The following is a 13,702-nucleotide window of genomic DNA, read 5'->3' on the forward strand; positions in this document are numbered from 1 at the left end:
CACATGGAGGATTCTTGTAGAGAAGAGGCAATGTTTTGACAACAAATCTATTTCTATTTCCCCACTCTATCAGCAGTTTAACATTTTATACACTCCTTACATTGTTAGTCAAATTTCCTGGGGCATGATATAGTTTTCTGAATAAATTATATGATATTTGAATGACAATTTTTGAACTGAAACTGAAAACAATCTTGTTCTCCACAATTCTCTACTTCTAATAAGGTAATTTTATATCTGAATAATACTGGACCAACCCATTTCACAGATACATGAAGGTAAGTTACAAAAGTAAAGTAATTCAACAAAATGGCACAATTGGTTATTTTCAAATTTTTTTTTATCACCCTCACAGCACTTTACAAAATTATGTTTAACTAGCCAATAAATTCTCTAAAGACAGAACACACAAGAAATGTGGAGTAAGTAAAGGAAAACAGTTACAGAAACCAAGGGAGAAGAGCTTTTCAGGAAAGAAATAGTAATTGAGTGTGAACTGCATTTGAAAGCTCAGGGAGAGAAAAATTAAGACAGATGGGCTGGAACTATATGCACATCACTGGTGAATTTTGAAAAAAAAATTGTTAAGCATGGAATAGTGAAACAGGTTTAAAACTGATAATGAAAATAAATGGATAGCTCTTAACATATGTTTGTAAAGTCTCGGCATTGAAAAGAAAGTGAAGGAAAGGATGGGAACTAAAGTAAAGTGAGCTTTTTCTACTTGTCAGTGACTGTGCTAAGTGCTTTAATATACATTGTCCTACTTACTGTCTAAACAGCCTATATCCTAGGTACTAGTATATCCTTTCTAGAAAAAAAAAAAATTCCAGTTCAGAGAAGTGTGGAAGATAAATATTAGGTCACAGATTACAAATCTGGATGGATTGCATGGTAGAATCAAGGCATGTGAGACGTACGTACATTTGAAGGCAGAGATCAATGCACCCCAGAAAGGAATTTACTGGATAATGAGGTATACAATTTGAAAGAAAGTTCTTCAAAAGTCCAGAGGAGTTGGGAATACTAGAGTAACAGGATGGGTAAGTTTTACAGAAAAAAACGATACATTAAATTCATAAATAGAAAGTCAGTAATAATAAAGGTGTACTATCAATTACACCTTTTTTTTTTTTCTGAGCATCTTGTACTTTTTCTGAGCATCTTCTTCTTCAGAGCAATATCAAGCAATATCAAGTAGAATCCAGAGGATTACAACCCTAATGATCATAGACACATACAGATAGTCATTTGATTTATTACCATATATTCTGTGTCATAAAACTATAGTTTATGCATTGGGATGGTGACTCTGGATAAAGTGCATATTCCTCACCAAATGAAAAAAGAAATTTTTCAGTGTTAATATGTTTTCCTTTTGCTGTGAGGCATTATTTGACCTACGTATGAATAAATATGCTGCATAAGCTATTTGGTATGAGGACACTTGATACTACATAATTATGACCAGTTGTTTGTACACTGATACCCCAGCTTACAAGCTACTTACTTTTAAAGATAACCTTAACAATCCATTAATATCATTTATTTTAAAACATTTTTTTAAATTGATACTTTATGCATCTGAAACTTGAAGTGAAGTTCAAAAGAGAACAGATGAAATTCTTCACTGCCTCACAAAGGAATATTTTATAGTGAATACATAATAATATAAGAAGGGATTTTAACAGTCTCACAAGCGTTTGTATTCATTAAAGAGAGCTTTCATAATCAGACCCAATCAGACCCTGATTACACAGCAATTTAGCAGTATCTGCGCCAGCAGTTATATCAGCTACACCCACATTCTCTGTGCTCAGGGATGTTTGGGATACTGGTCAAAATATAACTGTAAAATTAAAATATTCTTTGAGTAAGATTTGATAAAATATTTTATACATTAAAACATGCTCATTTATGCCTGGTGATTGTCAAGCTTACATGTCTCATAGACTGGAAGGAACAAAATACTTGCATGCCTGCTGTCTCACCTGGTTTGATGTGTTTATCTTGGGTCAGTGATTCCATATCAGCATCTCACACTTTTTTTAAAGGCTTACTATAGCATGGCCCCAGACTTTATCACTTGGATATTATCTCCTCATACTCCCTAATATAAATCCTCACTCAGTCAACCCAACTTCTTACAAGTCAGCTTTTTTCTCTCGTTTATACCTTGGGCTTAATTTCTTGATCTTTGCCTTTTATTTTTTCTCTAGCAATCCAACACCACCAAAATATAATTAATCCCCTATGTCTTTTGTGGAATAACAATTACCTTTATTGCTCTCTGCTGCCTCTAGTTTCTTTGACTACACATTGTCAAGGTCATTCATTCTAACTCTTATGCACACACATTTCTTTTTTTTTTTCCTTTTATATTGTAAATATCTTGAGAATAATATTGGATTTTGCATATCTGCATTACCTATAATGGGTTAATATAATAGATACTAAGTCAATATAGAACTATTTGAATTACTTCAGTATTATACACTAATAGACAAGTATAAGGCATTCAAAATATATCAGTTTAGTATATTTTTCTAGTAGTGTTGTTTTATTCTCCTTTTTAAAAAATTCTTTCTTTGTGATCTTATGTATTCTCACATAATGATAAAGTTTACTACTTAATTTATAATAATTTCTTCTTTGACAACTTTGAGCCTGTGGATTATTTTATTTTCCATCCCTATTCTGTTTACTTATCTGTACATGTTGAGCACTTTCCATCTCTATGATAAATATTTTACATCAAGTCACTCAGAATTACTCTTAAAGGAAGCTTTACATCATTTAGACCAAAGTGTTTCCTGAAGAAACATGACTGCTGATGAAAAGAACAAATATTGATAAAAGGGAGATTGGCACAGGGAAAGAGAGGTAACAATGATCCCAGAAGTTTGTAAAACTTTCGATTGATCTTACCCACACATATGATAGAATTGCATACAATACACATACACACACACACACACACACACACACAATTACTTGTAATTCTGGTGAAATATAACTAGGATTGGTGGATGGTATCAATGCCAACATTCTGGTTTGATACTGTACTGTATATTTGCAAGACACTACCTCTGTGGGAAAATAGTAAAAGTACATGAGATTTCTCTTTACTAGTTCTCCCAAGTGCGTGCAAATTTGTAATTATCTAGAATTCAAAAATTTAATTTACAAAGCCACATTTATTCACTTCACATTTAAATGTTCTCTATAAATTTCACAATGATTGTCTCACCATACCATCTTTGTAGATGCACTTCAGAGAACAAGAAACTTAAACAGGTAGGTGAAGTGACTTCCATCATGCATTATGTTTAAGATTTTTGTCAAACCATACTAGACAAAAAGGCTAAGGCATAGTCTGTGAAAATAGCACACATTACCTAATAATTATCAACTATGTAAGATACCATGTTTCCCCGAAAATATGACCTAGCCGGACAATTAGCTCTAATGTGTCTTTTGGAGCAAAAATTAATATGAGACCCGGTCTTACATTACATTACATTATATAAGACCGGGTCTTATATTATATTAAAATGACCGGTTCTTATATTAATTTTTGTTCCAAAAGACGCATTAGGTCTGATGGTCCAGCTGTCTTATTTTCGGGGAAACACGGAACATAACCTACTCCTGCATTTTCCTTTTTTTTAAGATTCTCATTTGATACCCAACAGAGATGATATTTGCTTCCATTGACCAGAGTTTTTTCTTCATTGGAAATGTACTGAATATGGATATAGTATAATATAACACCCGGTCTTATTTTTGGGGAAACACTGTATATTTAGGGAGTCAAAGCAGTCTTTTGTGCATTAGCAAATATTTACTGAATACTTATCGTGTTCTAAGATATTTTTAAACACTTAACATTTTCTTAGCTGTCCTGAGTTTAGCACATTACAAATAAAAAAAACTCATTTAATCCTTAAGACTCTTGTTACTGTTTATCCTTATTGTATAGAAGACGATTGAACTGAAAGTTTAAGTAAGTGGAAGCAGCAGAATTTGCCACTCTGCTTCATTATGCTGCAAGTTCAACAGAAGCATGAAAAATGATAAGCGGCAAAAGGAATTCTAGCATTAATAAAGACTACATTATAAGATTATGAACCATAATAATTATGAATAATCGTTTAATAAATATCAAATAGCTCAATATGAAAATAATAATCAGAGGATTGTGGATGGCTTTGTGAGCTGCAGACAGGCACCAATAATGGAAAGAGGCCTGGAAGTAAAGTATAATGGCAATGTAAACACAAAATCAGTCGCATTCAAATTAGGAATTATTTTTTATGAACTGTAAAAATCCTAGCACATTTGTTTTCTTTGTGGAAAACCTACTTCTATCCCTAACTTCAGTTTACTACCAACTCTGTGTTGTAAAGCTAAAAGTAGCTTTTATGTTCTAGCATTCATTTTAAATGAAGGCTAATCACCATGAATTATATCTTAATGCAATGGTCCATCACAGTTTCAAATGTTAGACTCCTGATTCCTATAAAGACATTTTAAACATCCATATGTAATATGAAATGTGTTTACATAAATTTATGAAACTAATACAATAATTTTAGTTATTTCCCATTCGGGCATTTGTAGTTTCAACATTTGGGGGCTACTTTTAAGGGTTTTAAGGAAATTTGCCTTTGATAATTTAGGAGTTCTCTGGAATGTCCTCAACCTTGAGTCATAAATAAAATAGACAAGTTATTATTCATATGTAAACATTAAGCCATAATGATAAAACTAAAGGTGTGTTTTTTGCTTTTCTACATATTAAATATATTTTGACTGATATTTGGCATCATTTACTCAATTTGTACTTATTTTAGGAAAAACTATTTTAGTTGCAAGTGAGATAATTTCACCTTAAATGAGGTTAGGTAGAAGGGTATAAATATTTGGTTACAGAACAAAATGTGTGAAGGTTAAAGTTATATTTGGCATCAGGGATCCTAGACCAGAGTATTAGATGCCATCAGGATCTTTGCTATATGTCTATGTTCTTTTCTAAGCATATTGATGATGCTTTTGGTTTTTAATGCACCAAATTTTGCCACAAGTCTGTTATTATGGTTGCCAGCACTCCTGAGCCCTGATAACTTTGGGTCAGATTCTGTTCATTATAGGCAAATTGAGAATTATGGTTGACTGCCAGCACCCAATAACATGGTTTGATGAAGAGGGCGGGACAATTCCTCAAATGAAGAAGCTGCTATTACAAAAAGGAAAATGTTCTGTAGACATAATTGATATGGTTGTGTCCCTAAAAAATTTCTATAAAGTAAAAATATTCTCATGCCAGCAGCTGTAATATTTTTTTTCTACCTTTATTCCCATATACTCACAAAAGGAGGATAAGAAGAGGAAACACACACACATACACACACACACACACACACACACACACACACACACACGAGAGACTTCTCAGTCTCCACTGCAGATCCTCAACTTCCCCAACTCTCAACTTTGGAAAACCCCTAGGGTCAGCCTCTGGATTTTCTCTACTATCCACTCATTCCCTAGGTGAGGTCATCCATTCCATTGGTTTTAAATAGTATCTGGTAACTGCATTTATATACCCAAGCTGAGCTCTCCATGAAATTCAGTTTTATATTCAACTGCTTTTCAAATGTAATAAGTCCCAAACCGATACACTGATTCCCATGGTACTTTTAGCCTTCCAGATCTCAGGAATTTCAAATTTAGAAATCTTGGCATCACTTCAGTCACACTCCATATCCAATTCAAAAGAAAATCCATTCAGCTTTATCTTTCAAATATATCTATTCACCCATTCACTCCCTGCACCTGTGTCTAGGGAGACACATGGTTCTCCTCTGGGGATGATTTTGATTCCCAAGGATATTGAACATTGTCTAAAGATACTTTTGGTTGTGAAAGCCATGGAATGCTACTGGCATCCAGTTGGTAGAGCTCAGAGACGCTACTAAACATCCTACAAAACACAGGTCAGTCTCCCAGGACAATTTGTCTTGTCCAAAATGACAACACCACTAGGTACCCAGACCTGTACTAATCTCATATTATCTCTCCCTGTTATGTTACTAAAATATCTTCTTAGAAGAACTTTAAATTTCCTTTGTAGCTATCCACCCATAGTCAGCAACCACAGAGGAACCAGAAGGATCTGTTTAAAATATCTGCAGATCAAATCGCACTTCTGCTCACAACCATCACAAATACATGGTACCCATCATCACTTTCTACTGGTCTCTGCCTTATTGCAGAAAACTTTCCTGCCTCCCAAGCTAAACTAACACATACTCAATACCATCATCTGTTTCCATAACCTGAGTTTGCTTTCTTAGCATTTTATAAGATGCGTTATATATGTATTTGCCTATCAGTTGTCTAACTTCTCAGACTAGAATTTAATTTCCATTATATGAAGAATAGTGTCCTTTTCCCCACAGTTGCAGTCACGAGAACTGTGCTTAGTACATGAACCCAATACTCCTTGTTGAATTTAAGGAAAACCACATACCTAACATAATTGTTCACTCATATTTTGCAAGAATAGCTTTGAAGATACTGTTGACCACTTTTAGTATTTAAATTCTCTCTTGGTTCCAATCATAAAAAGATTTCATCATTCTTTTCCTTTGTCTCTGTTAATTTTCCATATATATTTTTTCTTGTTTCCTCTTTCCTATCCACCATTTCTTTAATCGCTGATGTTCCTTGAGGGTCTGTCTTTGGTTTTCTTTGATTTCAGACTAATCACTCTCTCAAAACTTCCTTCCAGTGTTCAGTCTCACCTGTACTATAACACTGACACCTCAGCCCCTTTTATTTCTCTCCTGCTTCAGCAAACGCAAATGTCACTAGACTCCTCTAACTCAACACAGCCCACCAAAATCACAAAGCAGTTGATCATGCCAGATTCTGTACCTCTGTTCTTGATTTTCATTAGTACTATCACTTTGTTTCTTAAAATAGTAAATTGCACAGTATCCTTCCTTAATGTCTTCTTTTCATTCTCTCCTTTTCTGAGTTGGTTAAAAAAATCTCATCACATTTCAAAAAATTAATTCAATAATCTGGTTTAGCCTCTTGCTAGTGGTTTAACACCTGAGTTCAAGACCCCATTAACTTTTGCTTGAGATACTAGAGTAACTTTCTGTTGGATTCCATGCCAGACTTCAGTGTGCTCTGCATATTGCTTCCAGAATTACATTCCCCCCAAAATTGCTGATAACCTCATTCCTGTGATACAGATTGCCTACAACATAAAATTAATATCCATTAGCTTCGTATAACAGCGTCATCACAAAATTATCCATGTCTACCTTTGTGGTTTAATCTTCAGATTCTCTTTTCACCTGTCCTTAAACTCTACCACTCTGAACTTCTCATTATTCTCTTAACACACCAGGTCCTTATGTAACTTTATCTTTCTACATTTTTTTCTCTTCTGTCTGGGATATCCTTACTACTTCACCAGAAAAACTCCTAATCATCATTTAAGATACAGTCAAAAGTTACTTTGTTAAGGTCTCTGTAATCATAGCTACCACTTTTTAATTTATCACCTTATTTCTTCTTTACAAAATTGTCATCTCTTATAAGTGGTCTTTTTATTCTCCAACAATTGATGATAGGGCTAGAGCATAGCAGAAGAAGGCAACAGTAGAAGTAAAAAGCTTGAATGAATCAAATATTTCATATTATTGTTTACTGTAGAGAGGTATCATCAACCTCATTTTATATATGAAAAAAGGAAACAGATATATAACCTAAATCTCCAAAACAATTCATAAGCAAGCCAGCATAAAAAACTAAATCTCTATTTTTAATCTGTTATTTGTGTTATATATTCTCTTATGGATTTGCACATACTCTATTGTTTTGATTACGAGTAATTAAGGTAGAAAATACACCATATAGAAATACTTGGAATCTGACTTGGAAAAGTCTAGGATAGATATTTATTCAGCTGTGTTTTTAAATTCTATATAGCAATTTATACTGATTTTAAGATTTTCTTTTTATAAATCTCAAAAGTGCCTCCGAGAAAGACAGAAAATTAGAAGTCAGGAGACTGCTGTGGAGAAAAAGAGTGGGTGAGGAAAAAACTATAGAGCAACTGTAGATAGACACTTTTGTATTCCCTTCCTTCCCATTGTATTGTCATATAAGAGGATTTTAGATTATCTCCATTCTGCCTTCAGAAGATTTACAGCAGGAAGTTAATAACACACTCAGCAGAATCTGACACAAAATAGGCAGGGAAGGGAAAATTACATCAGAGAAAGATAGACTTAATTGTGTTGTAGATATCAAGTGGTCTCTTTAGAAATGTGCAGCAGAGCAATAAGATGAGGAATAACTGGCCAGCCAAGCTAAACAAAAGCCATCAGCCTCCTCCCTTGAAGGGGCACCAGAGGGAGCACAGGGAGAGGGGAATAGCCTGGTTTCATAACATGTAATAAGATGCTTTCTTTACCACAGAGAGATGCAGATGAATAAGAAAACAGTGTAGAAAGTAAAGAAGTAGCACGTAATGATAAAACCAAACGAAAAGCAAACCAACACCAACGAACGAAATACAAAAAACACCCCCAAAGCTGCACAGTCAGATGTGTATGTTATGAAACAAATGATACTTCATATTAAAATATTACCTCTGGGGAGAGACTTCAATGGCTACCGAGGCGCCACCTCTTTGATTCTGACCCTTTTTTGACAATAATGTAAGTGATATCATAAAGTTAACACAAAAGCCGTTTTAGATTTTAGTTTGGTGGTAACTAATTTGCAAATGTGCACAAAACAATTGATACAGAACACACACATTTGTTCCTAAATGGAAAATGGAACAGAGAGAAACACTTGTTGGCAATATTTGCTATCGAAATGGTGGTATACATTAAACATCGTTTATGAAACATAGTTAAGAAAGCAACGTAGTTTATATTATTTTTAGTCCTAAGAGGCAATCCACAGTTCTCTTCCTCAATCTTACTCCAAAAGTGCGTAGCACCCTGCTATTGTTTGAATGTTTGTGTCCCTCAAAATTCATTTGTTGAAACCTAACACCCAATGTGATGGTTTCAGGAGCTGGGGCTTTTGGGCATTGATTAGGCCGTGAGGGTTGAGCCCTCACGAATGGGATCAATGCTCTTATAAAAGAGGACTGAGAAAATTCCCCTGCCCCTTCTGCAATGGGAGGATGTAGCAAAAAGATCACTATTTAAGAACTGGGAAGCTGGCTCTCACAAGACATAGAACCTGACTACTCAGGCACCCTGATTGATCTCAGACTTTAGCTTCCAGAACTGCCAGAAATAATTTTTTCTTATTTATAAGCCACTCATTCTGTGGCATTTTGTTATGGTAACACAGGTATTTTTTTTTTTTTTTTTTTTTTTTTCCCATTCAAAACATTAGAGCTTTACTTTTAATATTCTTGAAAATACAGGGAGCACATTCCTGAAGAACAGAAAAACAGAGTCATAGATACAAACAATCTTCATTAGTCAATAATATTTACTGCTCATAGTATACATTTGTAAAAATAAAATGTAAAATGCTCTGAATTAGTTGTTGAAAGACCAGGTTTCATGTCCAAGGTTCATTACTTACAGTTTATGGGAATTTGGAGAAGTAAATTCAACTCTTTGAATTGAAATTTGGCCATTATAATTATTATCAAATAGAGTAGTAACACAGGTATTTTAAAAATTATTTTATCTGCTCTAATTACAAAACTGAATGTTACAATTCAAATGTTTAAAGATGCAGAAGGCACCTGTAATTAACTTAAAAATCAAGGAAAATTATCTAAAATTCTGCTACACTGAAAACTTCTAAGAACATATTGTACTCCACTAAGTATTCGCCTATGACTAGGTAAATATACGGTATCTGTATTTCAAATGTATTACACATGGGTTGTTTCTGTACATTCTTTTGTACCTTGTCATGTCTAAAAAGTGTATATAATAGCTTTATCTCTGATTTAATTATATCTTTTTACAACACAATTTTAAATTACTTTATCATCCTAATGTGAGGCAGTGTATTTCCATAATCATCTATTATTGGAAATTTCAGTAAATTACATTATTTGGCTCTTATGGCTCTTCTTTTCATTTCCTTCTACATATATATCTGTGACTATTTCTGATTATTTCTCTAGACTAGATTTTGAGAAGTTGGAATGAAAGAGTATAACTATGTTTAATGACTTGACAATTGTTATACTTATCTAAAGGAAGTTTATTCACGTGTACACTTTATCTCTGTTTGTCACTTTCTATTTCACTGCATCCAGATAAATCCAGGATAATCTCTTGGTGATGAGTTAATTTGTATTGCTCTATGCCCAATGACTTTGCTTTTTCCCCATGTGTTTAGTCTATGTGTGTATTATTCCCTGATAGTGCTACTTGCTTTTGTCTTTTTACAATTATATAGTACAAGTAATTTTTTAATAATCATTTACATTAAGTAACTCAATATTAATAGCATCTTTTTGTCAGTATATTTTGTAAATGCTTTCATTAAATGATACTTCATATTAAAATATTTTCTTGACTGTGCTCTTTGAAATGTAAATGTATGAAAGTTTTATGCAGTCAAATGTTTCAATCAAGTCTTTTGTTTTTTTAGTTTCCATGACTCTTTCAATACTTAACAGGATCATCTGTGTACCATCACCAGGTATACGTTTACTAATATTTATTTGTGTATTTTTTTTCATTTTTTCCCTTACATTTAACTTTTTAATTCACCTGAATTTTACTTTGTTGTAAATGATGTATAGAAATCCTATATATTATAATGTCCATAAAATTTTTAACTGCAATAGTTCCCCCTTATTTGAGGTTTGGCTCTCCATGATTTTGAGTACCTGTGGTAACCACATCATCATCATCATCGTACGAAGTGTGAGTACAGTACAAGAAGACATTTTGAAAGATAGAGGTATTCACATAACTGTGATTGCAGTTTATTATTATAATTGTTTTATTATTAGTTATTGTTAATCTCTCACTATGCTTAATTTGAAAAAATAAAATTTATTTTATATATATATAAACATTTATATATACATATATATGTATATATGTATATATATAAACATTAAACTGTATATGTCTATATAAAATAGTTTAATGTTTAGATATAACTATAAACATGTAATATATAAATGTACTATATATATATATATATATATATATATATATATATATATATATATATATATAGTACAGGGTTCGGTACTATGTGCAGTTTCAGTCATCCACAGAGGTGTTTGGAATATACTCATATATACTGCCTGCAAATAAGGGGGACTACTGTAATTTTCTCATCCTATCTATCTTTCTCGTTTTATCATTGATTAAAACTCTACCTTATTCTACAGTAAATATGTGTGTATTCCCAATTTTGCAGTCAGTTTTTCTGTCTTATGCCATTAATCTGGCTATGACTTGCATAAATATGTATTGGTTTAATTATTAAGGCATTTCAAATATTTTATTAATCTTTTTGACTTTCTGAACCTTATATTGAATATGTTCCTAATTTTCAGTGACTAGATTCTTTTTTGTGATTGTTAGTTTGCAAAGGCGATAATGAAAGCTATTCATATTTTTTCTTATTTTGTATGATACATAGCTATAAAGAAGTCTCTGTTTCTAAATTTTCAATACCTATTTAAATAAAACTTTATATTATATCTCCAAATTTTTGTTTGAAAGTGTAATTCTAGTTTTCATGTTGATTTTATTTTTTCAGAACCACAAATTTTACTTTATTGTAACTTGGATAATTGTTTTTACTGCATTTGTCTTTACTTGAAGAGATATCTCTGTTCAGAGACCTTAATAACTATGCTTTCTTCTCATTGTGTTTATCTCTTTGGACTTTTTCCTCTATAGTTTCCCACTTTGGAGTACTTAAGAAAGCAAAAGCCAGCCTGGGCACTTTAAAAGGGGAGATAACATGGTACTCATAGCCAGACCAAGTTGTTTCCCTGAAAGGTCATTCTGTGCCCAGAATCAGGTACATAAGAAAAACACCTCATAATCATAGCCAAAGACATACAAAAATAAGAACACTGTGCACACCACAAAGAGGACCACATCCCACCCTATTGCCAGGAAATGTGAGTGAGTACTATTTCTTTACCAGTTATAGTTTAGAACACTCTATTTTTCATGCCTTCTAGATTAAAAAAACAAAACAAAAACAACAACAACAACAACAAAAAACACACACATACACATCTAATTACTGAATTGTTCCTACTTTCTGAGAGCACCCAAGTAAAGCCACATACCTGCTTCCTTGCATCTTCTCCCAAATTATCTACACAAACAAATCCAATTATAAGTCCGTTGTAACACTTTCTTATCCCAACTTCTTCATGTTGTGCCGACTCCCTTGCTTCCACAAGTAAATGCCCAAATCTGTATGGCGACATGCACATTCCTGATCGTCTCCCCCTAGAGCACACTGGCATGCTCAAGCTTGCTTTACAACAATTTCCCGTTTGTTCTGTTCTTTAAAATGTATATAGTTCTCATCTAAATGTCGTTTTGTTTCCCCATTTTATTCAAAAGTCAGACATCGTTCTGTGCTATTTCCTTTCTTTTCCATTACATAATATTCCCATGGCTTCATATTTAGCAACTTAAAATAAGTGATGATCTAGACACATAGGTGCCTTTGGTTTACATTTTTATACAATAGTTTTGCTTCAGTCATTAGAGTCAATATGGAGAATCATGGAGATTTTCTCTTTCTCACACATTGTTAAACTTTTAAAACAATATTTAGTGATCCAGCAGCTTGCAGAGTAGGAGAGAGAAATGTGGGCGGAATAAAGTCACTCTGGCTTTCTGTTGGAGACATTGTAATGAGAAGCTTTCCTAATCTACCATTTTTTATTTTTTATTTTCTAGTTTCAGGTGTATAAAACAATGTAATAGTTAAACCTGTACACTCTTCATAAAGTGATAGCCCGCCCCAATCTACGACCCCTCTAACATCAAATATAGCTGTTACAATTCCATTGACTCTATTCCCTATGGCTTCAGTGACTATTGGATACTCCATGGGCTGGGCTGGTCTTTCCCTGGAACTTCAGATTTACTCATCAAAAAATGTTAAATGGCAAGAAAGAACGTTAAATGGAAAGGAAGAACCCTTGTTTAATGCACTTGTGCTTATACTCGGATATCCAAAACAGCTGCTTGCAAATATGGTTATGTGAATGTTGACCATCAATCTCATGGATTCCCTATCATGCTTTGTTCCAAATTTGAGCTTTTCAGGTCTCTGCTTACTTCCTTAACTATCACTCTGATTTTTGAGGAAGGGTGTTCTGAGTTTGATCTTACTTACTAATTCTTGTAGGTGTGATTTAATTGATTACCTCCAAAGATCAGAGTTTTGGGCAAGCTATTGCGGTCTCTCTCCTTTGTACCTGAAATGCAGTATCATTTCTCAATTTATATCCAAAGGGAAGGGTAATTTTCTTATCTATCTCATTTGTTTCTACCCAGTAGAAACAAATTATTTTTAAATAAAATATTTATAACCAAGGAAAACATGAAAAGCAATTTTTACAAACAGAATAAAGTTTCTCTGAAGAGCTTATACCTCATGCAAGAGGACTAAACATTTTTCTCGAAACTTC

The sequence above is a fragment of the Rhinolophus sinicus genome, linkage group LG04 (assembly GCF_036562045.2).
Source record: "Rhinolophus sinicus isolate RSC01 linkage group LG04, ASM3656204v1, whole genome shotgun sequence".
Lineage (NCBI taxonomy): Eukaryota > Metazoa > Chordata > Mammalia > Chiroptera > Rhinolophidae > Rhinolophus > Rhinolophus sinicus.